The sequence below is a fragment of the Periplaneta americana genome, chromosome 5 (genome assembly GCF_040183065.1).
Source record: "Periplaneta americana isolate PAMFEO1 chromosome 5, P.americana_PAMFEO1_priV1, whole genome shotgun sequence".
Lineage (NCBI taxonomy): Eukaryota > Metazoa > Arthropoda > Insecta > Blattodea > Blattidae > Periplaneta > Periplaneta americana.
The window spans coordinates 14982205-15004477 of NC_091121.1; the positions used below are offsets into that span (position 1 = coordinate 14982205).

General features: G+C 36.3%; 1 long non-coding RNA gene across 1 annotated transcript in view; it reads left to right on the forward strand.

The window, feature by feature from the left end:
* The first annotated feature begins 12387 nt into the window (after positions 1-12387).
* LOC138700469 (uncharacterized) overlaps positions 12388-22273 on the forward strand; it is a 941569-nt gene continuing 931683 nt past the window's right edge. Inside the window, exon 1 of the long non-coding RNA XR_011332353.1 lies at positions 12388-12626. This is a non-coding gene — a long non-coding RNA (uncharacterized lncRNA). The remainder of the gene's footprint in view (positions 12627-22273) is intronic.

A 22273-nucleotide genomic window follows, 5' to 3' on the forward strand; every position in this document is an offset into this window, starting at 1 on the left:
GGGGAGAGGGTTAAGACGATTACTTACGTATTTGTTGACATTAACTTGGACGGTCAACATGGACACGGAGCATTTTGATTTGTGTTGTGGAATGTTGCCGTACGCAACCGATGATAACAAATACCCTGCGTACGACTTGCCCGCGCAAAACACAGTTCGAAAGAGATTATGGTAGCACACAGACTTTACAGACCGCCATCTGTTGCTACGACATTCAAGTTATACCGTACACGTTCTCAAGTTCAGATTGAACGCCTTGATTAATAGGCAACTTATCTGACTTAGAAGTTGAAACTCGCTTCAAATCGCTGACTCACAACAATGACGTCATGACACACTTTGAAATGAACACCCAGTATATATTTGCTTAGTCTCTACCAAGAGAAAACACACACAGTACAGTATGCGGTAAAGCGCAGCTCTAGCTCTACTTGTAGACTGACTGACTAAATCGCGCGCGCACGCACGCACGCAGTCCTGTCCTGCAGGTATGTACAGTACAATCAAAACAATATTTCGCTACTATAATTATTCACTACATTTTAAACCGTTTTCCCGAAGAAGGGCATAGAGGTCTATCCGCCTTTCTTCCGGCAAACCCCTCAAATAATATTCAGCAAATTATTTAGTATTCGTGTCCCCCTTTTCTTCTTACCTTTCTTTAACATCAGTAGCCCTATGTTTCATTTATTCAAACTTATATTTCGTTCTTGATTTAATTACCTTTTTTTTATCAACAGTAATCTCACTAGAGGTTTTTGATTTTATCGATAAATCTCTAAGTGGAACACGATTTAATTGATTATTACACAATTAGAAGAGAGTAGCCTATATAAAGATTAGAAGAAATAAAGTACTCTAATATGAGTACAATAAAATATTGACTTACTAAACTGTCTTGAAAATGTATTATTGCACTATCTCATCATTACAAATATGTCGCTAGATGGCAGTAGTGTGTTATGATTAGCTGTTCTCCAGTTATCAGTTGTGCCAACTATATTATCTTCGTTGAACTCTATAGAGTATTACTAGTGAATAAGGTTTTGTTTATTCAGTTTCATTTTTATTAAAATACTGTAGTTGCATTCCACTTTAGTTATCAATTTCATTTATTGTATTCCATAGATCTTACATTAGGAATGAAGCTTTAAGATGTGGAACAAGTCAAAATTTTACAAGATTACATTTACAATTTTTACAATTCTTTACAATTTTTTGGCGAGATGTAGTGAGATGAGGTGAGGCCGAGGATTCGCCAACAGATTACCTGGTATTTGCCTTATGGTTAGGGAAAACCTCGGAAAAAAATCCAACCAGGTAATCAGACCAAACGGGGGTGAAGTGAAGTGAGGCCGAGGACTCGCCATAGACCACCCGGCGTCAGCCCTACTGCTGGGGAAAACCTCGGAAGAAACCAATCAATCACACCAAACGGGGGGTCCAACCCAAGCCCGAGCGCAACTCCGGATCAGCAGGCCAGCGACTCTGCCGACTGAGCTACATCGATGGCTGTACTAAAAATATACAGTACATAGCCAATCAGATTATTAAATTTACAAACCCAAACGACTATTCATCTGTTGAGCTATAAAATGTAATACATAGCAAGTAAAATATATATTAAACAATCTCTGATACGGAACTGTTTATAATCTTATACAGCAGAAGCTGTAACATAACCTAAATAATATAAACAGGATAAATTATACAAAAATGTTTAAATTAAGGCTGATGAAATAAACATGAATCATTTTAAAAGGTACTTACTTACTTACAAATGGCTTTTAAAGAACCCGAAGGTTCATTGCCGCCCTCACATAAGCCCACCATCGGTCCCTATCCTGTGCAAGATTAATCCAGTCTCTATCATCATACCCCACCTCCCTCAGATCCATTTTAATATTATCCTCCCATCTACGTCTCGGCCTCTCTAAAGGTCTTTTTCTCTCCGGTCTCCCAACTAACACTCTATATGCATTTCTGGATTCGCCTATACGTGCTACATGCCCTGCCCATCTCAAACGTCTGGATTTTAAGTTCCTAATTATGTCAGGTGAAGAATACAATGCGTGCAGTTCTGTGTTGTGTAACTTTCTCCATTCTCCTGTAACTTCATCCCGCTTAGCCCCAAATATTTTCCTGAGCACCTTATTCTCAAACACCCTTAACCTATATTCCTCTTTCAGAGTGAGAGTCCAAGTTTCACAACCATACAGAACAACCGGTAATATAACTGTTTTATAAATTCTAACTTTCAGATTTTTGGACAGCAGACTGGATGATAAGAGCTTCTCAACCGAATAATAACACGTATTTCCCATATTTATTCTGCGTTTAATTTCCTCCCGAGTGTCATTTATATTTGTTACTGTTGCTCCAAGATATTTGAATTTTTCCACCTCCTCGAAGGATAAATCTCCAATTTTTATGTTTCCCCCAAGCTGGAGGACCACCCCTTATCGGCTGTCAATATATTCGCAGCTACCCTCCATATCTGGAGGCCGTCTCCTCTATCCGCAACCTGAGGACGCGCCATGCCGTGGTGATAGGGACCCACCATACATGGGTTTTAAAAGGTACAGTTATTGAAAGTACAATGTTGGCAAACCAAGAAACAAATGCTAGGAAGGTGATAAAAATTGTAGGATAAACAGCCATGATTGGTTGAAACAGGCCGTTCCGTACAGTTTTATTGTTCAAAAGTAGTATGATGTAGTAAAAGTGTAATTAGTCTTAGTAATTCCCGTTTTGTAGGCCTAGTTATTTTATTAAATTTTGTAATTTAATTTATTTTTTATTGTATTTAGTAAAATATAGTTATTTATAGTAACTGCCGCCGAATACAAGCTTGCTTAGATGGGTGTGCACTAGGTTTATTTTGTGTATACATTTTGTATTACAGTAGGTAGTAATAAACACAAAATATGATCGGCATAATAAGGACTCTTAAAAATGAAAATTTAAGGACAATATGATTAAATTTTACAAGGTCATAATAGTACCAGTCTTCTCTATAGCTGTGAGGCATGGACATTGATCAAAAGAGATTATTGCAGAATTCAAGGGGACGAAAAGCATTTTACGAAGAATAGCTGTATATACACCTTTTTCTTCATAATCTGTCACTCTGTACCGAGAAGCATCAAGGAAACGAGAGATCGTTATTTCTGTCGGTTTTAAGCAAATTACACAACCCTTTCGCTGTTAAGCTTTCCTTACACTTTCCTCCCATGTTTTACAGGGTTGTTCTCAGGGTCGCCCGTCTTCCATCCTTACTTCAAAGGCCTTTTTTGAAGTCTCTCAGCACATGAGCATCGTATCCTGTTGCCTTCTATCTCTGAATTTAATGCCTTCACTTGTTTGGTATGGATGGTGGTTCACACTTTTTGGGTTCAAGACGGTCATTTCAGTTTTTGTTTGGGAGGGATCAGGATATTTTAGGGGAAAGTCTTATAGGGTATATAACGTGGCGTACTCACTCCCTGTTACATCTGAAATGTACTATTTTCCATACCGTGAACTGGGGTAAAATTGCCCACAAAAAGATTTTATACCATAACATCAGATGCACGAAACAAACATTTTTTCTCTCCATTTCCTAGGTATTTTCATTATTTTAAGTCACAGATAGGGCTGACATCATAGTTCAATTTTTTAATATTTTTTTGTTTTATGGTCAAGTTAACTCCACTTTACAGTGCATTTCCAGTTTCTAAATATTTGTATAATTGAGAAAAATGCACATACATACACAATTTTATTAAGAAATTTTAATTTCAATTAAGAAAAGATAGTACTTTCATTTACAACAAATGACAATCATCAAAGTAGCAAAGAGTAATGTCGTGTTTCATGTGAGAAAAGTAGTTAAATTTTAATTCTAAAGCACTTATAAAAAGTGGTCTATCTTAACCCTTTCAGACCTGAATTTATATTAAACAAAATTGAAAAAATAAACTGGTCACACAATCATTCTGTGGATCCAAAATTCCCAAATCAAGTCTTCACAAAAAATCAAAATTTGGGGACAATTTTGACCCCTGGAGCCCCAAAATTTTAAATTTTATTTTTAATTCAGGTATAGAAATGTTTGAAAAATAATATTCTCCATTTGTATGACATTTCATTTTCAAAATATTCAAAAGTATCAAAGACATTCCATAAAAAAAGAAAAAAGTGTACATCAGGCCTGAAGGGGTTAATATGAAAAATACAGTTCTCACATTTTTCCCGCATTATTAATTTTTTATATCTTAACCTTAAAGGTATTTTCAATAACATGCAGTAGGTACCATTTTTTTGTGACCACTAAAAATTATTTAATTTTGAACGATTTTTTAACATATTGTGAATTTATTTCAACTCAATAATAGGATTTGTATTCTTCCAACAATAATTCCTTTCTACAATTCGCCTTAAACGCTCTCGTCAACAATTGGATTTTCACTCAACACAGTATTCGTTATAGCACTCCACTGACGACAATGACAATTTACTTGGACTAGTACGAACAACAATGAACTGTTAATCTTAACTAATATTTACAAAGCACTATTTACAAATCAGAACTATCAGTTCTCAGTTCACAGTTCTTCTAGCTCAGTCACTCGAGTTCACAGTATCTCGAACCACAGACCTTCAGATACAGTTCACTGTACTCGAACTCAGGTCCCTCCAACTGCGGTCCACTGCACTCGAACTCAGGTCCCTCCAACTGCGGTCCACTGCACTCGAACTCAGGTCTTCGGATGCTGATACAGTTGCGGACGCACACTCGAGTCGAACTCCGGTACAAAAGACTGGCTTGCTTGCTCTGGCTTTCTCACTGACTGGCTGACTAATCAACTGAAAACTGCTGTCGTTCCTTCGCGTCCGTAATTTATAACCACAGCGACGTAGCCTCGAAAGTTCCACGCGTCTCTAGAGATGGCACTCCAGAAAAATCCAGAGCCTTCTCCTCTCTACCAGCACCAGATGCGCTCGCACTCTCTCTCCACTCTCTCGCCGCGTAGGCCCTTTCCCCTTACTTCTCTCCGCCGCGCGCCGTCCCCGCGCGATCTGCTTTCTTGCGGGACGCTGGTCGTGAGTTCGAATCTCACGTCGCTGTCACAATATGTAATTAGCAAATTGTACGTACTACAGTAAAATATTAAATATCATTGTATATTTTCGAACAATTATTTCAACATAATAGTTTGGAAAATGTCACGAAATACTTTCTTCACACCTGTCCTCACAGACTACAGTTTTACTACAAAAATGTTTAATTTTGAACAATTTTGTAACATTTGTTATCAGCAAACAGTATATACCGGTACTATAACAAAAGAGAAACATTGAAATGTCATTGCATATTTTCATATTTTAGTAAAACTATCTACGAAAACGATTAAGTTCACACCTGTGGAGTAACGGTTAGCGCGTCTGGCCGCGAAACCAGGTGGCCCGGGTTCGAATCCCGGTCGGGGCAAGTTACCTGGTTGACGTTTTTTCCGGGGTTTTCCCTCAACTCAATTTGAGGAAATGCTGGGTAACTTTCGGTGCTGGACTCCGAACTCATTTCAGCGGCAATATCACCTTCTTCTCATTCAGACGCTAAATAACCTGAGATGTTGATGCAGTGTCGTAAAATAACCTACTAAAAGAACGATTAAACAATAACACAATAAGATAGAGAGATCCATAACTGACAAATAATATTTTCGTATTTTAAAAATATCAATTACATATGAAGAGTCCACTGCAAGAATGATGGATGTCACTTTCTTGTCGAAAATGAACCAAGACTGTCAATGCATATAGGGTGCTATTCATAGGCATTTCGCTAGCCCGCGCTACGAGCGTGCTAAACTAGCCCCGGTTATCGACTGGTTACTTGTACAGGATTCATATCATATCGCTAGCACTGGTTTATGAATACGAAAAACGTTAGTTCGCTGATCATCCACCGGACGCCCGCGCTAAGAATGTCTATGAATACGGCCCATAGAATGTACATAGACAGTTATATAGACATTAACACTGATAGTCATTGCCCAGTAATGATCGGAAAATCACAGTTAAGCTTTGAGCGCTAAGCATTTCAAACTTCCAATTGCTTTTTCTGCAAAATGTATTCCAAATGACATCCATCATTCTTGCAGTGGACTCTTCATATTTAAAATATACATTTTGGAGAAGATGGGCACAAACTATCCCTCTTTCTAAACGACTCCTTTGTTTGGATCATAAAAGAAACTAGGACATTAGCCAATTATACTTGTTCCAATTTCGAAGAAGAAGAAGAAGAAGAAGAAGAAGAAGAAGAAGAAGAAGAAGAAGAAGAAGAAGAAGATAATGATAATAATTTAAATATATTAGTGTGTCGCAAACCATGGTTTCCGATTCTGTTGGCGGCGTTATTTTCCAGATTCAGAAGTTGTTTAGGAATAAACAAGTCCTGGGACATCTGGCGGCGGACGTCAGAAAGCAGTTACACAGCTGTAATGTGTCCATTATGGGGGAATAAAGGATAAACCTTACACGTGTAGAGAGAGTCGACAGAACCGAGCAGCCTCGCCTCGTCTCGACGTGGGCAGACCAGGCACGGTAACCAACCGCACACTGCAGAAGAGTCGCATGCGGAAACTTTATTAACGTTACAGACACCAAGTATTACAATCAGCTGATGTGCAGTCATGGACTACAGTTCTACACTATTTTACCATCTGACAGTAGAAACATTTCCAAAATATCAGTACTACCATTACAATCCTTCTTCTACTACTATCAGTAGTGCTAGAACTATTGCTCCTTTTGTTACTTCTATTACTGCTAATATTAACAATGCCGAGACATATATGGGAAGATAATATTAAAATGGATTTGAGGGAGGTGGGATATGATGGTAGATACTGGATTAATCTTGCTCAGGATAGGGACCAATGGCGGGCTTATGTGAGGGCGGCAATGAACATCCGGTTACTTAAAAGCCAGTAAGTAGTATTAACAATGTTACTTCTTCTCTTATTGCTTTTACTATTAAACTACTGTTGCTCCTGTTACTTCTGTCATTGCCATTATTAAAAGTTCCACTTCTGTTATTGCTGCCAGTGCTAGTATTTAAAAACTGCTGCTTGCTAATCATGCTACTACTAACAATATTGCTGCTTCTTTTACTACTATTGCTTAAATTATTACTGGTTCTGTTACTTCTGTCACTGCTAATTTTAACAATACTGCTTCTTTTACTACTGCTGTAATTGCTACTTTTCACATTACTGCTGCTTCTGTTACTTCTGTCACTAATAATATTAACAATACTACTACTTCTGTTAATTCTATCACTGCTATTATTGATTAGCAATACCTCTTCTGTTTCTTCTATAATTGCTACTCTTAAAATTAGTTCTGTTTGCTGCTTCTGTCTGTTAATGTCAACAATACTGCTTCTTCCTTTACTTTTGTCACTGATACAATTCAGAATCTGCTACTATTACTGTTACTATTAATTATATTGTTGCTTCTGCTACTACTATCACTATTACTGTTAACGATATTGCTCTTTCTGGTACTATTGTCACTGTTATTATTAACAATATTGCTGCTTGTAATAGATACTGCCACTATTGCCAGTGTTTGTTACTTCTACCAATATTGCTACCTTTACTACAGCTGCTATTGCCATTACTGTACTGTCAATATTGATGTAACACTACACCTGTTATTACAACTAATATTACTACCAGTACTGTCACAATTTCTCCTACTTCTACAGAATTTATTAATTTCTGTTAGTCAATCTATTACAGCTGCTTTTACTAATATCACTAAAATTGTTATTACTAGTATTAAAACTGTTCCTACTACAATCATTGGGAATGCTACTCCTGTTACAACTGTAAATACTGCTCCTATTACTTTTATTACTATTGTTACTACTCATTCTACCACTGCTTTTATTAATGTCACTACTCTTGTTTCTACTACAATCAGTATCAATGCTACTTCTTTTACAACTGTTATTACTGCTTCCATTACTGTTGCCACTAATTCTACTACTGCTGCTATTACTAGGGAATATTAGTACAGCTGTTGCTACTAGTACAACTATTGCTACCACAACCATTATCAATGCTACTCCTGTTACAACTATCACTATTGCTCCTATTACTTTTGTTACTACTGCTGCTTTAATCACACTACTTCTGTTTGCCACCATTACCGTTACAGGAGTAACTGTTACAATTGTCACTACTCCTACTATTATTTTCTTACTACTGCCACTACTCATTCTACCACTCCTGCTTTAATCACACTACTCCTGTTATTACTGTCACATTACAGTTACAGGAGTAGCTCCTGTTACAACTGTCACTACTGATACTACTACTTCTCTTGCTACTGCTACTATTCATTCTACTACTGTTACTTTGATTAATACCACTACTTCTATTACTATTACAATAATATTATAAATGCTACTCCTGATTCAACTGTCGCTATTGCTCGTATTGCTGTTAGGCTAGTACTGTTATTAATCATTCTTCTATCGCTGCTTTCAATAATATCACTTTTTCTGTTGCTACTACAAGCATTACCAATGCTACTCCTGTTACAACTGTGACTACTACTACTAATTCCTTGTTTCTTCTGCCACCAGTCATTCTATTATTGTTGCTTTTTATTAATGTCACTACTTCTGTTGCTAGCAAACTACTGTTACTGTTACTCTTCTTAATAAACTCTAATTCAACTGCTATTTGTGATTTTAATAACTTCAGTAGGCTACTGTTGTTCATATTCTAACTTCGGTTATTGCTACTTCCGTTACTACTGCACCTAACATTACTGTTACTATTGGTCTAATTTTACTACTCCTGCTGTTTTTTCTAATGTGACTGCTTCTATTCTTACTTCCATTACTGGTACTGTTTTTACTACTGTAATTACTTTTACTAGTGCTGCTTTTATTAATTACATTACTGTTGCAGCTGGCACTAGCGTTTTTGGCGTGTGTCCCAGACATATAGTGCCCAGTTTGTGAGCATGTCGCTTGTGCAGCTGAGAATGGTACCACTTCCTATGCACGTTACATCAGCCATTTGCCAAACACAGTTGTCAGACTGATTGTGGCAAATGTAAAACACTCGCACTTAACGTTCCCATTACTTATTTCACACGCCAAAAACGGTGACGCGGACTATAATATCACTACTATTACTGTTACTTCCGTTAATACAGCCAATAATGCAACTGCTATTAATTATTTTAATGTTGTTGCTATTCCACGTACTATTATTGACATTCCTCTTACTGCTGTCACTATTGCTTCTACTGCTGCTTCTCTTGTCACTTCATTCTATGACTACTGCTACGTTCACTAATGTCAGTATTTCTGTTGCTACTACAATTATTATTGGGCGGCCGGGTAGCTCAGTTGGTAGAGCAGCTGGCTGAAGGTCCGGGGTTCGATCTCAGGTGATGACAGGATTTTTCTCGTTGCCAAACTTTCAGAACGGCCCCGAGGTTCACTCAGTCTCCTATAAAATTGAGTACCATGTCTTTCCCGGGGGTAAAAGGCGGTCAGAGCGTGGTGCCGACCACACCACCTCATTCTAGTCCCGAGGTCATGGAAAGCATGGGGCTCTATTTCCATGCCCCCCCAAGTGCCTTTATGGCATGTTACGGGGATACCTTTACCTTTTTTTTACTTCTGTTGCTAGCAAAACTACTGTTACTGTTACTCTAATTCAACTGCTATTTGTGATTTTAATAACTTCAGTAGGGTACTCTTGTTCATATTTTAACTTCTGTTATTGCTACTTCCGTTACTACTACACCTAATATTACTGTTACTACTGGTCTCATTTTACTACTGCTGCTGCTTTTCTAATGCGACTGCTTCTATTCTTTCTTCTATTACTGGTACTGTTCTTACTGCTGTAATTACTTTTACTAGTGCTGCTTTTATTAATTTCATTACTGCTGCTAATATCACTACTATTACTGTTACTTCTGTTAGTAAGCCAATAATGCAACTTCTTTTAATTATTTTAATGTTATTGCTATTCCACGTACTATTATTGACATTCCTCTTACTGCTATCACTACTGCATCTATTGCTGCTTCTCCTGTCACTTCATTCTATGACAACTGCTACTTTCACTAACGTCAGTATTTCTGTTGCTACTACAATTATTATTGGGCGGCCGGGTAGCTCAGTTGGTAGAGTAGCTGGCTACGGACTGGAAGGTTCGGGGCTCTATCCCAGGTGGTGACAGGATTTTTCTCGCTGCCAATTGAGTATCAGGTCTTTCCCAGGGGTAAAAGGCGGTCAGAGCGTGGTGCCGACCACACCACCTCATTCTAGTCCCGAGGCCATGGAAAGCATGGGGCTCTACGTCCATGCCCCTCAAGTGCCTTCATGGCATGTGACGGAGATACCTTTACCTTTTTTTTTTACTACAATTATTATTACTGTTACTCCTGTTACTAGTCTTACTACTGCTCCTACTACTGCTACTTGTTTATATGTGTGTGTGTGTGTGTGTGTGTCTGTGTAAGTATATGGCAAGGTAAGAAGACGAAAATCATTCTGTAAAAAGAACATTCGTTCATTCCGAGAGGTAAAATTCAGCTCTGAAGATCTAGAGATCCATAATTGTCGTCCGTTATCACACAGTATCTTCCAATGTCAGTAGGACACCATTTAGACGTCCTCCAACTCACACAATAATCATCTCTTGCATGATAGCGAGTCTCGCCGCAAGGCATCCCTTCTATAGCACTGGGAACGCTGTCTGAAACCAAAGATTATCGTCCATTTAGGAACTCCTAGCATCGGTTCACCAATGTGAAGTTTCTATAGAGAAGCAGTAGTGTGGCTTGTAATTTCTATCCATCACCAAAGCTTGTACACCTTACTCTGAAACCATACTTTTTATTTTAGTAAGTTATTTTACGACGCTTTATCAACATCTTAGGTTATTTAGCGTCTCAATGAGATGGTGATAATGTAGGTGAAATGAGTCCGGGGTCCAGCGCCGACAGTTATCCAGCATTTACTCATATTGGGTTGAGGGAAAACCCCGGAAAAAACCTCAACCAGGTAAAGGCTGGTTCACAAACTGGGAACGGAAACGACAACGGGAACGAGAACGGAAATATTGTTAACAAATATATTTAACATAATTTCAGTTCTCGTTGTTTCCGTTCCCGGTTTGTTGTGAACCAGCCTTGATTTGTCCCGACCGGGAATCGAACCCGGGCCACCTGGTTTCGCGGCGAGACGCGCTAACCGTTACTCCACAGGTGTGGACCATACTTTCTAGGACATGAAATTAACAGAATGATAGGATGGAATGGAGTATATTTAATGGAATCTAAGATGGGAGAACTCCGAAAAAACCTTTATCTTCTGAGCTTTCCCACTATAGGTATTAAGTGTTCTCGTTACTAAGTTACCGGTAATCGAACCCCAGTTTGCGAAATTATGAGTGCGAGCTCTAGTAGTGGGCTATCGAAAGGTTTGGCTATGGATTTATTATTTTTCTTCTACGTTATTCGTGGTGAAACATGGGAGAAAGTTCTTTACTCCAGAAAGAAAAAAATGATTTAAGAGAGAGGAAACGGTATGTATCTTGAAAACCTGTTCCAGATACTGTATTTGTCCACCCCTGGACGATCCAAGATTTGAACGTGGTTTCCTTTGTAGACGTTCAATTAACTTATTGTACGTTTTCACGTCATTATATTTTAAACAGCTGGCTCTTAGACGTGGCATATGAATATGTAGTGTCTTCCATAATACTAAAGGTACTTTAATCGTGGATTCATGTATAGCTCTAAACATGCGAATATTTTGTAAATAGGTTGTCGTGAGGTGCTTAGAGTAGCTGCCATATGTATTATAGTGACAGCACCTAATTATCCGGTCTTGGTTTCGAAGCAACGACTTCCATAATAAGTATCAATAGTAATCACTTTCAGCATGCTTGTAAGCTGGTAGATGTACATCTCCCATTAGTTACGTTACCGCCAAGTTTATTACAAAAACATATGAAACACGAAATAAACAAGCGAACATAAATCACCTGCATTTGTTCAGCAGCTCACGGCTTATACGATTCCTTCTCTTTGCTACAAAAAGCAATAAAAAAAGGATTTATACTAGCGTGAACATCTCTGCTCTATCGAACTAGAGAGAGATATATTTTCAGAGAGAACCGCTGGGGATATTTTCCTTTGATGATCATTTCTCTACTGGGAGAGAGGGAAAAAGGATAACGCTGAGACTCACCCCCTCTCTTGTTTTGCATGATACTAGCAACGGAAATATCTGAATCTCGATCGACTGCATGCGATTGGAAAAACAAGTGACAGTTTAGTAGAGGGCTTGAATGGAAGGGAGTAATGTGTTTGTTAGCTGTAAAATGTGTCGTTTCTTTTGATAATATACGGATTAAAGTGTGCATTGAAAGACTAAGGTTACCTTTAGTGTTATGTGACTAGCGAACTATGAATAAACATTGTTATACAACTTTTATGCTTTCAAAATATCTTCTCATCCGTTTGGCTTACTATAGCGTGATGGATGCCAGCGTAGGGGTTTCGTCTCATCCTCGGGGAACATGGCGGTTCTAGTAAGTAGAGGCTGAAAATAAATATACAGTATTACTGGTGTACGGATATCCTAGTGCTATTTTCAAATATCCGTAGTTGCTAAAAGTTTTGTAATTATGTAACTACACGTGTATTAGTTTTCAAGATCTATTTATATACAGTGTATTATTTTTAGATTATAAGTTTATAAGCCATCTTAGCAATCGGCATGTGGGTATTCCATCCGTTATCTTACAGCGTAGTTTAATATGCAATTCTGTTTTTAACTTTGGTTGTGTACCATCCAGTTATTTTCTTAGAAGTAGCACATAGATACGTATATATATGTAACAGGTGATCGCCTGAGAACAGATTCTGTTTAATATGACTCTCCCCCCCCCCCCTCCACCAGCTGTGAGTCGGCGCTCGGGCAGTATCTCGCGACTTACAGACCTACAGTGTGTCCACAGAAACATTCCGTGATTACAAACTGTTATAATTTTGTAACTATGCGTATTACGAAATTCATACCGATGCTATTAGAAAAAACGACTCAAGGAATTTCAAGGGATGTGTAATTTTATTATTGGTGGAAAACAATAGATGACACCGCTCTTTCGCATGTCATTGTGGCGTTGTTGAATAGAAACAAATTGTATCACAACATTTAATACTTATTATTATTATTATTATTATTATTATTATTATTATTATTATTATTATAATTATTAAAATAGGGTTACAATATTTGAATAATAATAATAATAATAATAATAATAATAATAATAATAATAATAATAATAGGAACCCGCAGGTTCATTGCCGCTCTCACATAAGCCCGCCATCGGTCTCTATCCTGTGCAAGATTAATCCAGTCACTATCATATCCCACCTCCCTCAAATCCATTTTAATATTATCCTCCCATCTAAGTCTCGGCCTCCCTAAAGGTCTTTTTCCCTCCAGTCTCCCAACTAACACTCTATATGCATTTCTGAATTCACCCAAACGTGCTACATCCCCTGCCCATCTCAAACGTCTGGATTTAATGTTCCTAATTATGTCAGGTGAAGAATACAATGCGTGCAGTTCCGCGTTGTGTAACTTTCTCCATTCTCCTGTAACTCTATCCCTCCAGGCCCCAAATATTTTCCTAAGCACCTTATTCTCAAACACCCTTAATCTCTGCTTCTCAAAGTGAGAGTACAAGTTTCACAACCATACAGAACAACCGGTAATACAACTGTTTTATAAATTATAACTTTCAGATTTTTTGACAGCAGACTGGATGATAAAAGCTTCTCAACCGACTAATAACAGGCATTTCCCATATTTACCGAGCTGAAATGTGAATGCACACTATTTAACATAGTTTTGCTTCTATCCAACAATGCCACAATAACAAGCGAAAGAATGGTGCCCTCTATTGTTTTCCGTCAACAGAGATTTATCCTTCGAAGAGGTGGAAAAATTCAAATATCTTGGAGCACCAGTAACAAATATAAATGACACTCGGGAGGAAATTAAACTCAGAATAAATATGGGAAATGCGTGTTATTATTCAGTTGAGAAGCTCTTATCATCCAGTCTGCTGTCCAAAAATCTGAAAGTTAGAATTTATAAAACAGTTATATTACCGGTTGTTCTGTATGGCTGTGAAACTTGGACTCTCACTCTGAGAGAGGAACATAGGTTAAGGGTGTTTGAGAATAATGTGCTTAGGAAAATATTTGGGGCTAAGCGGGATGAAGTTACAGGAGAATAGAGAAAGTTACACAACACAGAACTGCACGCATTGTATTCTTCACCTGACATAATTAGGAACTTAAAATCCAGACGTTTGAGATGGGCAGGGCATGTAGCACGTATGGGCGTATCCAGAAATGCATATAGAGTGTTGGGAGACCGGAGGGAAAAAGACCTTTAGGGAGGCCGAGACGTAGATGGGAGGATAATATTAAAATGGATTTGAGGGAGGTTGGGTATGATGATAGAGACTGGATTAATCTTGCACAGGATAGGGACCGATGGCGGGCTTATGTGAGGGCGGCAGTGAACCTTCGGGTTCCTTAAAAGCCATTTGTAAGTAAGTAAGTAGGCCTAATTACAAAATTACACTTCCCTTGAAATTCTTTCAGCAGTTCTAACGGCACCGGTATGAATTTAGTAATTCATATAGCCTAGTTACAAAATTATAGCAGTTTACGGATGTTATTGTGAGCACAGTGTACAGTATATTACATTATATAATTTGGTGAAACTAGCGCTGAGGTAGTTCTGGTGATTTCGAAAGTGAAAATTGTTGAATATTTTCTAAGTTTTTTTCTTTATATGCAGTTGATCATATATGCAAGGCATAAAAAAAATCTGAAGTAACCAAAACTAACCTGTCACAGATTCGCATATAGGTGCAACTTATAAGCGGAGTACAAAGGGAACTACCTCAGCGCTAGTTTAGCCTTAAATTCTATCAATAAAGAGGAAATCCATTGCGTATCTAGAAATCTTTTCAAAACATATGAAATGCGTATTAGAGAATGGTCAACTTCAAGCACTTATTACAAGATAAGCTAATAAATCCACCATTACACTATCTTATTACAGACAATATCAGAAAACAAAAGTCACCCAGCGTATATCCAAGGCACAATAAAAGCCTAACCTAAAGATTGATGAGTCTATATGCACAGCATAACACAAGCCTAAACTAACCTGTCACAGATTCGTATATGCAAGTTAGGCCTATAGCATGAAACTTTCGTAATGTCATTAAAGTTATGTTGTTATGACAGAGGAGAGCTCTGAACAAGTGAAGGTGTGTAAGCGAAGTACGAGGAAGCGACTCAGCGCTTGTTTAGCCGTGAACTTAAAGATTTCGTAGGAGACTATTCGTCGAAATATTATTGCAATTATATCATGGAATGAAATAAAAAATTACGTGTAGTGCTTGAACATAAATCAGAAACCATACTACATAAAAGTTAGTAACAAAATGGAGTCTAGATACTGAACTGATATTAACAAAAGCCGTTATAATATTTCATATGTAACAATTTTAAATGCCAAATAACCATTTCCCTGGATGCTGAAAATAAACTTTTGTGATTATTTTGCAATTCTTTACAATTGCGCTACAACGTTAAGGTACAAATCTATTTGCTGACTTGACTTCTAGTACATTTATATGTACTGTAAACAAGACGAAAATTAAGTGCAGACACAATTTCGCACCAAAATAAGGGTGGAAATTTGCTGTGGAAGTAAGGGCCGATGGGGAGGTTTCCTTACTGACCACAGAGAAAAAAAGAATTTTCGTAAGGTGGAATCAGAGACAGGTTAGGTTAGGTTTTTTATATTTTTTTGGAAGAAAGGGCACATTCTTAGACAATTGTGAGTATATGCAGGGCGAACCAAAAGTCTAACCTAACCTAATCTAACCTAACCTAACCTGAAACTGATTCCTATATTATCGCTGCGCCTCCAAAACCTGCTATGTGCATTAAAACAGATTTTTCAGGAGAAAGAAGAAAGCGTTATTGTTTAGTCAACTATCAGAATACAGGTCTGAATCTCATAAGCGACACCAATAAAGCATCACTCATGAGACAACTAAGCCAGGAGATACTGAGGTAGAGTGGCCAGTTCCTTTCCTCCTCCATAGTATACATCGCTGACTAGTTAAATATTACACTAATCAGACTTCAGATGTATACAAACAATTCTTTCTCAGACACTTATCATCAAATAAGGTGTATTGCCTGTATATATCAGCCAGAACCCCAATCAGATGTAAAAAAACATCAGTTTTAATTTCCTTGATTTTCAAAGCTACTTTCAGTATAATTTCATAATTTTTCTGTAATGAATGAGTTTTGAAAATCAAGAGCATAAAAATTTATGTTTTTATCTTTCTTCTGAAAAATCTGTTTGAATACACATAGCGGATTTTGGAGGCCCAGCAACGATATGCAAGTCATACCGAAAGCCTAACCTAACCTGTCACTGATTCCTATATGTAAGACATACGGAAAGTCTAAACTAACGTAACTTATTACAGATTCCCGCAACTCTTCGCCGGCACAGCAATTTTCGATCCTTATTTTTTGGTGTCTGCACTCAATTCTTTTGTTTACGGTACATACTACACCACTAAAAGTCAAGGATGTAAAATACATTTGTATCTTAACTTGGTAACGCAATAGTACAGAAAAAGCCTACCTTCAATTTATTTGTTGTTTATTCATTTATTAACTTATTTATTTACTTATTGGTTTAAATATTTATATATTTATTTATCCATCGCTTTATTTATGTATTTGTTTATATGTTAATCTATGGCAGGCTAATTTTAAAGATACAACTGAAGGGCCATGAACATTTTTGTAACCAATATCGCGGTCATTTTGCATTTTTATATTTTATATAGTTCTTTTAGTTTGTTGTTTAACGACGCTGTATCAACTACTAGGTTATTTAGCGTCGATGGTATTGATGATGGCGAGATGATATTTAGCGTGATGAGGCCGAGGATTCGCCATAGATCACCTGACATTCGCCTTACGGTTAGGGAAAACGTCGGAAAAAATCCAACCAGGTAATCAGCCCAAGCGAGAATCGAACCCGCGCACGTGTACAACTCCAGGTTGGCAGGCCTTAGCCGACTGAGCTACGCCGGTGGCTTTGCCTGTTATGTTCAACAACAAATAAATATATTTTATATATATAGGATCCTGTATATATATTTTTATGCTCGACCATGCCGAAATGTAATTATACACCTGGTAGCAGTCCTTTAATGCATGTCATTAAAGTACACCTATTCATTAAAGTTCAGGTTTTCGATTATTCTCGGAAATGCAATCGAAAGACAACTATCGAAAGGTCACGGAGGCTGGAAATCCAATACTGTCGCAGAAGGTTATGTTCTGTTACTATAGTAATTAGCGTTAATTGTAAATAATATTCAAATAAATTCAATTTGTCATCTCGTTTTCAATGTCGAATTCAATTTCAAGGTTATATCAAGATTAATTTTTATCTTACTCTCTAGATTATATATCAAGGTCGTTGACATTAGTTTTCCGGAAAAAATAAATACTTTCGCATCTGCGCACATCTCACAATTCATGAGGTAGGCTATTGCGCTCACTCACATAACAATAACATGAATACTTACGAATAATTTCAAGTTAGAAATATGGTCCAGCATAAAAAGTCGTATGAAACTTGCCTATAACGGTAATTAGGACGCTCGTATGAAAATTATGAAACTCTCTTGCGCTCGTTTCATAAACATCCTTGCGTCTTAATTACTACCATTATAGGCTCGTTGCATAATGTACTATTTTCTTTGGATTTAAATTTTATGAAAACCACACAATATAAAATATACAAATTCGTCAAATTTTAGGGGCTACGTTTCTTAAACCCTCAAATATTCACTACAAAAACAGAACTTCCAAATATAATGTATCACCATAGTATACCAAAACGACAATTCAGTAGAAAACATTAGTTTATATGATTAACACCAATAATATAATCATGAATCGGTGACAGGTTAGGTTAGGTGAGGTGAGGTGAGGTGAGGTGAGGTTTTTGATATGTCTTGCATATACTTTTTTTTTTTTTTTTTTTTTTTTTGTAGGTACACCAAAAGCCTGAACAAACCAAACCTTTCACTGATCGTTGATGTACGCCATATTGACCAACGTTTTCTACCGAATTAACAAAAATATATATACAATACAAAACAAAAATCCTGTAGTTTTGATAAAATATCTTACGAAAATATAGACTAGCCTGTATCAAATTAATCCTATATGGCTACCGTATAGGGTACAAAAACGTTCGCGACGTCAACAATAGTCTTGGCCCTCCATTATACACAACACAAATGTTAAAAAGGTGCACAAGAAATTAATAAAAATTATTCAACCACAACAAAATTCATTGAAGGTTGAATATATATGCGGCGCTGTATACGAATTTTTCACACTTTTACCATTGCACAAAACATTTCACCTTTTAATGCACTATATATGGAATGTTCACTACATTAATGCATTCGCTATTGTGTAAAAAAAAACATTTAACCCTTAAATTGGCAATATATCCTACAGGATACAAGAGGTTAATAGGCTATAAGCTATAATAAATAGAAAAAAATGGTAGGAAAATTAAAATTTCACAATAGGCTACTATAATATTGCACAACATATAAAAATGTGGACATTGCGATAGTTGTTTTCTTTACGGTCCGACAAGGTTTAATAAACTAGTGTGAGAAATGAAGCTTTGCCAAGTTAAGGGTTCAGGAAGAAAATGTAAAAATTATTAGTGTTCATTTTAAAGAGTTACCCCCTTCTCGATCTGACGCAGTTTCTCACTTCTTCTACTAGGTGGCTCCGGACTCTGCGTCTAGCAGGGACTGCAACATCTCAAAACCAAATTATACTAAATGTTAGACTGACTTTAGATATTAGTGACTAGGTTAGGTTAGGTTAGTTTAGGTGTACAGTTATTATTCATAATTCTTTCGACCACATATCGCGCTATAAGCTTAGCCTTTACATTTCTCCACAGTTGTTGAAACTGAAATTCCTTCCTTATAGTAAGTCATAATAAGGAAACATGGCGGTCTTCTTCCTTCACGCACGACAGATTTGATATATAAATAGGATATCTGAGTTGAATGGGCACACAGCTCTCTTAGTGATCACAATCTCCACTACTCCATATTAAAAACGCAAGCGATTTTTCAGATATTTTAATAATGTTTTCTAGTGGCGCATTCATATTTACCTTTTACCAAAACTTCAAAACGAAGTGTACAATCACAAACTGTATTAATTTAATTCAAAATCAAAAACACGCTTTAATTTAAAACATGCCATAATTTAAATAGAATAGAAGAAATTGTAGGAAAATTAAAATTTCACAATACTATAATATTGTACAACATATAAAAATATGGACATTGCGATAGTTTTCTTTACGGTCCGACAAGGTTTAATAAACTAGTGTGAGAAATGAAGCTTTGCCAAGTTAAGGGTTAAGGAACAAAATGTAAAAATTATTAGTGGTGATTTTAAAGACGCAGTTTGTCGCGTCTTCTACTAGGTGGCTCCGGACTGTCTAGCAGGGACTGCAACATTTCAAAACCAAATTTTACTAAATGTTAGACTGACTTTAGATATTAGTGACTAGGTTAGGCTAGGTTAGTTTAGGTGTACAGTTATTCATAATTCTTTAGACCACATATCGCGCTTGTTGCAACTGAAATTCCTTCCTTATATTAAGTCATATTAAGGAAACGTGGCGGTCTTCTTCCTTCACGCACGTCAGATTTGGTATATAAATAGGGTATCTGAGTTGAATGGGCACACGGCTCTCTTAGTGATCACATTAATCTCCACTACTCCATATCAAAAACGCAAGCGATTTTTTCAGATAATTTAAATAATGTTTTCTAGTGGCGCATCCATATTTAACTTTTACCAAAACTTCAAAACCAGTGTGCAATCACTAGGGCTAGGATTTTGATGAAATTGCATTTTTTTTCTAGTAAGCCGGTGAATGTTACTTATGTTCCGCCCACTATAGGAGACATAGGCCAGTTTTAAACTAATCCTAAACATCTGGACGGGATAATGAAAGCCTAAACTAACCTAACCTAACCTAACCTAACCTAACCTAACCGCGTCGGTGTCTATTCCAAAATCGGCCGAAGTCGCTGAACGCTCGTTTAACCAATATTCGTTCAGTGGGCGGTGGATACTCTACATTGACCTTTTCATTTAATTTTGGCCATAAATCCCCATTGTTAATGTAAAATATTATTTATTTTCTTTCGGTATTTTCTCTACATATTTTGTCCATTAATACCAATTATTTTGTATATTATTTTAATCGTTTTTTCTACACAAATATTGTCATTTTAACGTAGTATACCCCCACGTGATGGATCAGTCCAACCACTCCTTCAATATAGACTCCTCTATGCCTGCTAGTTCCGGATAAGAGTGGCCTTGTAATGGACTACATGGAATTATATCAGATAAAATAATTAATTAAAGTGTACTAGTTAGAAAAAATTATGTAAAATTAAATAAACTTGAATGTTGGTACTAGAATTTAATTTAGCTAATTATTAATATTCCTACCAAGCCAATTATGTAAGATCAATTTTTAGGGCGTTTTAAGGGCATTTTTGAAAGATTTGTAGTTCATAAATGCATTGGTTTTAGGACATTTTTTCATGATTTATAGATCATCAACATCCTATCCCTAATAATCACAAACTGTATTGATTTAATTCAAAATCAAAATCACGCGACTACTAATGTACGCCATCCATGCACATATAAATAAATCTACGCAATATTCTGTTAAATACAAAAAGGAAAACAAATTACCAGACCATGTATTTTCCGTAATAGCTGCCCTTTCTACACGAACAAAATAAATATATCACTAGAATAATTTCATTTTTCAGATTGCTTGCAAATATTTATCTTACACTTCGAACCACGAACTTCAAAAGTCTTCATACGCTACGACGCAATAATTCCACACAGTCTTTCAAAAGTAAAATACCTTCATATCCCTCACATATGAGATAAACTGAACCAGGTTACCACTTGATCACACGCCGTATATAACTGTGAGCTACCCTGAACCAACGAACTTACAAATGTCAAAACTTTCAAATGTCAAAATGATTACGATATACCGCACGACTCAACCTATCGATCAAAACACCTCCATCATATAACGCAATAACATGTCACCAATGACGTCATAATTTCCATAATATCTTTAAAATTGTGATATATATTTCAGTCATTCGTTCATTTATTTATTTATTTAAATTAAAATTATTTATTTTTGTTAATCTATTTTTATTTGATTTATTTGTTTATTTATTTACTTATCGATTTGTTTATTCATATATTTATTTATATATTTATCTGTCTATTATTTATTTATATATTTGTTTATCTATTTCTATAGTTATTTAATTATTTCACTATTTATTTAGAAAGAATTCTAATTCATCCATAGTTATATTTTCATTTTTCTCGGTCACATAGTTTTTGTTTACATTAATTCTGTACAGATGGTGTATCTAGGATTTAATGTAATAATTCACGATAAGCCTAAATGCAAAATGTCTATAAGAAGAAGAATTATTTATTTATTTTGATTCCTTTCTTTTCATTATTTTATTTTATTTATTATATTTTCATTGTTTTATATTTGTATTATTTTTGTTTACTTAGTTGTTTATGTATATATTTACTTTTATTTTCATTCATGTATATACGGTACGTATAACTTATATATATTTTTTATTTTCATTCATTTATTTATCTATTTACCTATTATAATACTTATCTCTGTATTTATTTATATACATTTATTTGTTTGTGTCTAGTTATTTATTTAAATATCTATTTGGAACCAATTGTAATGCATTAACAGGGCACCGGCGTAGCTCAGTCGGTTAAGGTGCTTGCCTCCCGGTTCGGAGTTGTATTCGGACGCTAGTTCGATTCCCGTTTGGGCTGATTACCAGGTTGCATTTTTTTTTTCGAGTTTCTCCCCAACCCTAAGGCAAATGTTAATTAAATTATGGCGAATCATCGGCCTCATCTCGCTATCAGCAATCGCATCGACGCTAAATAA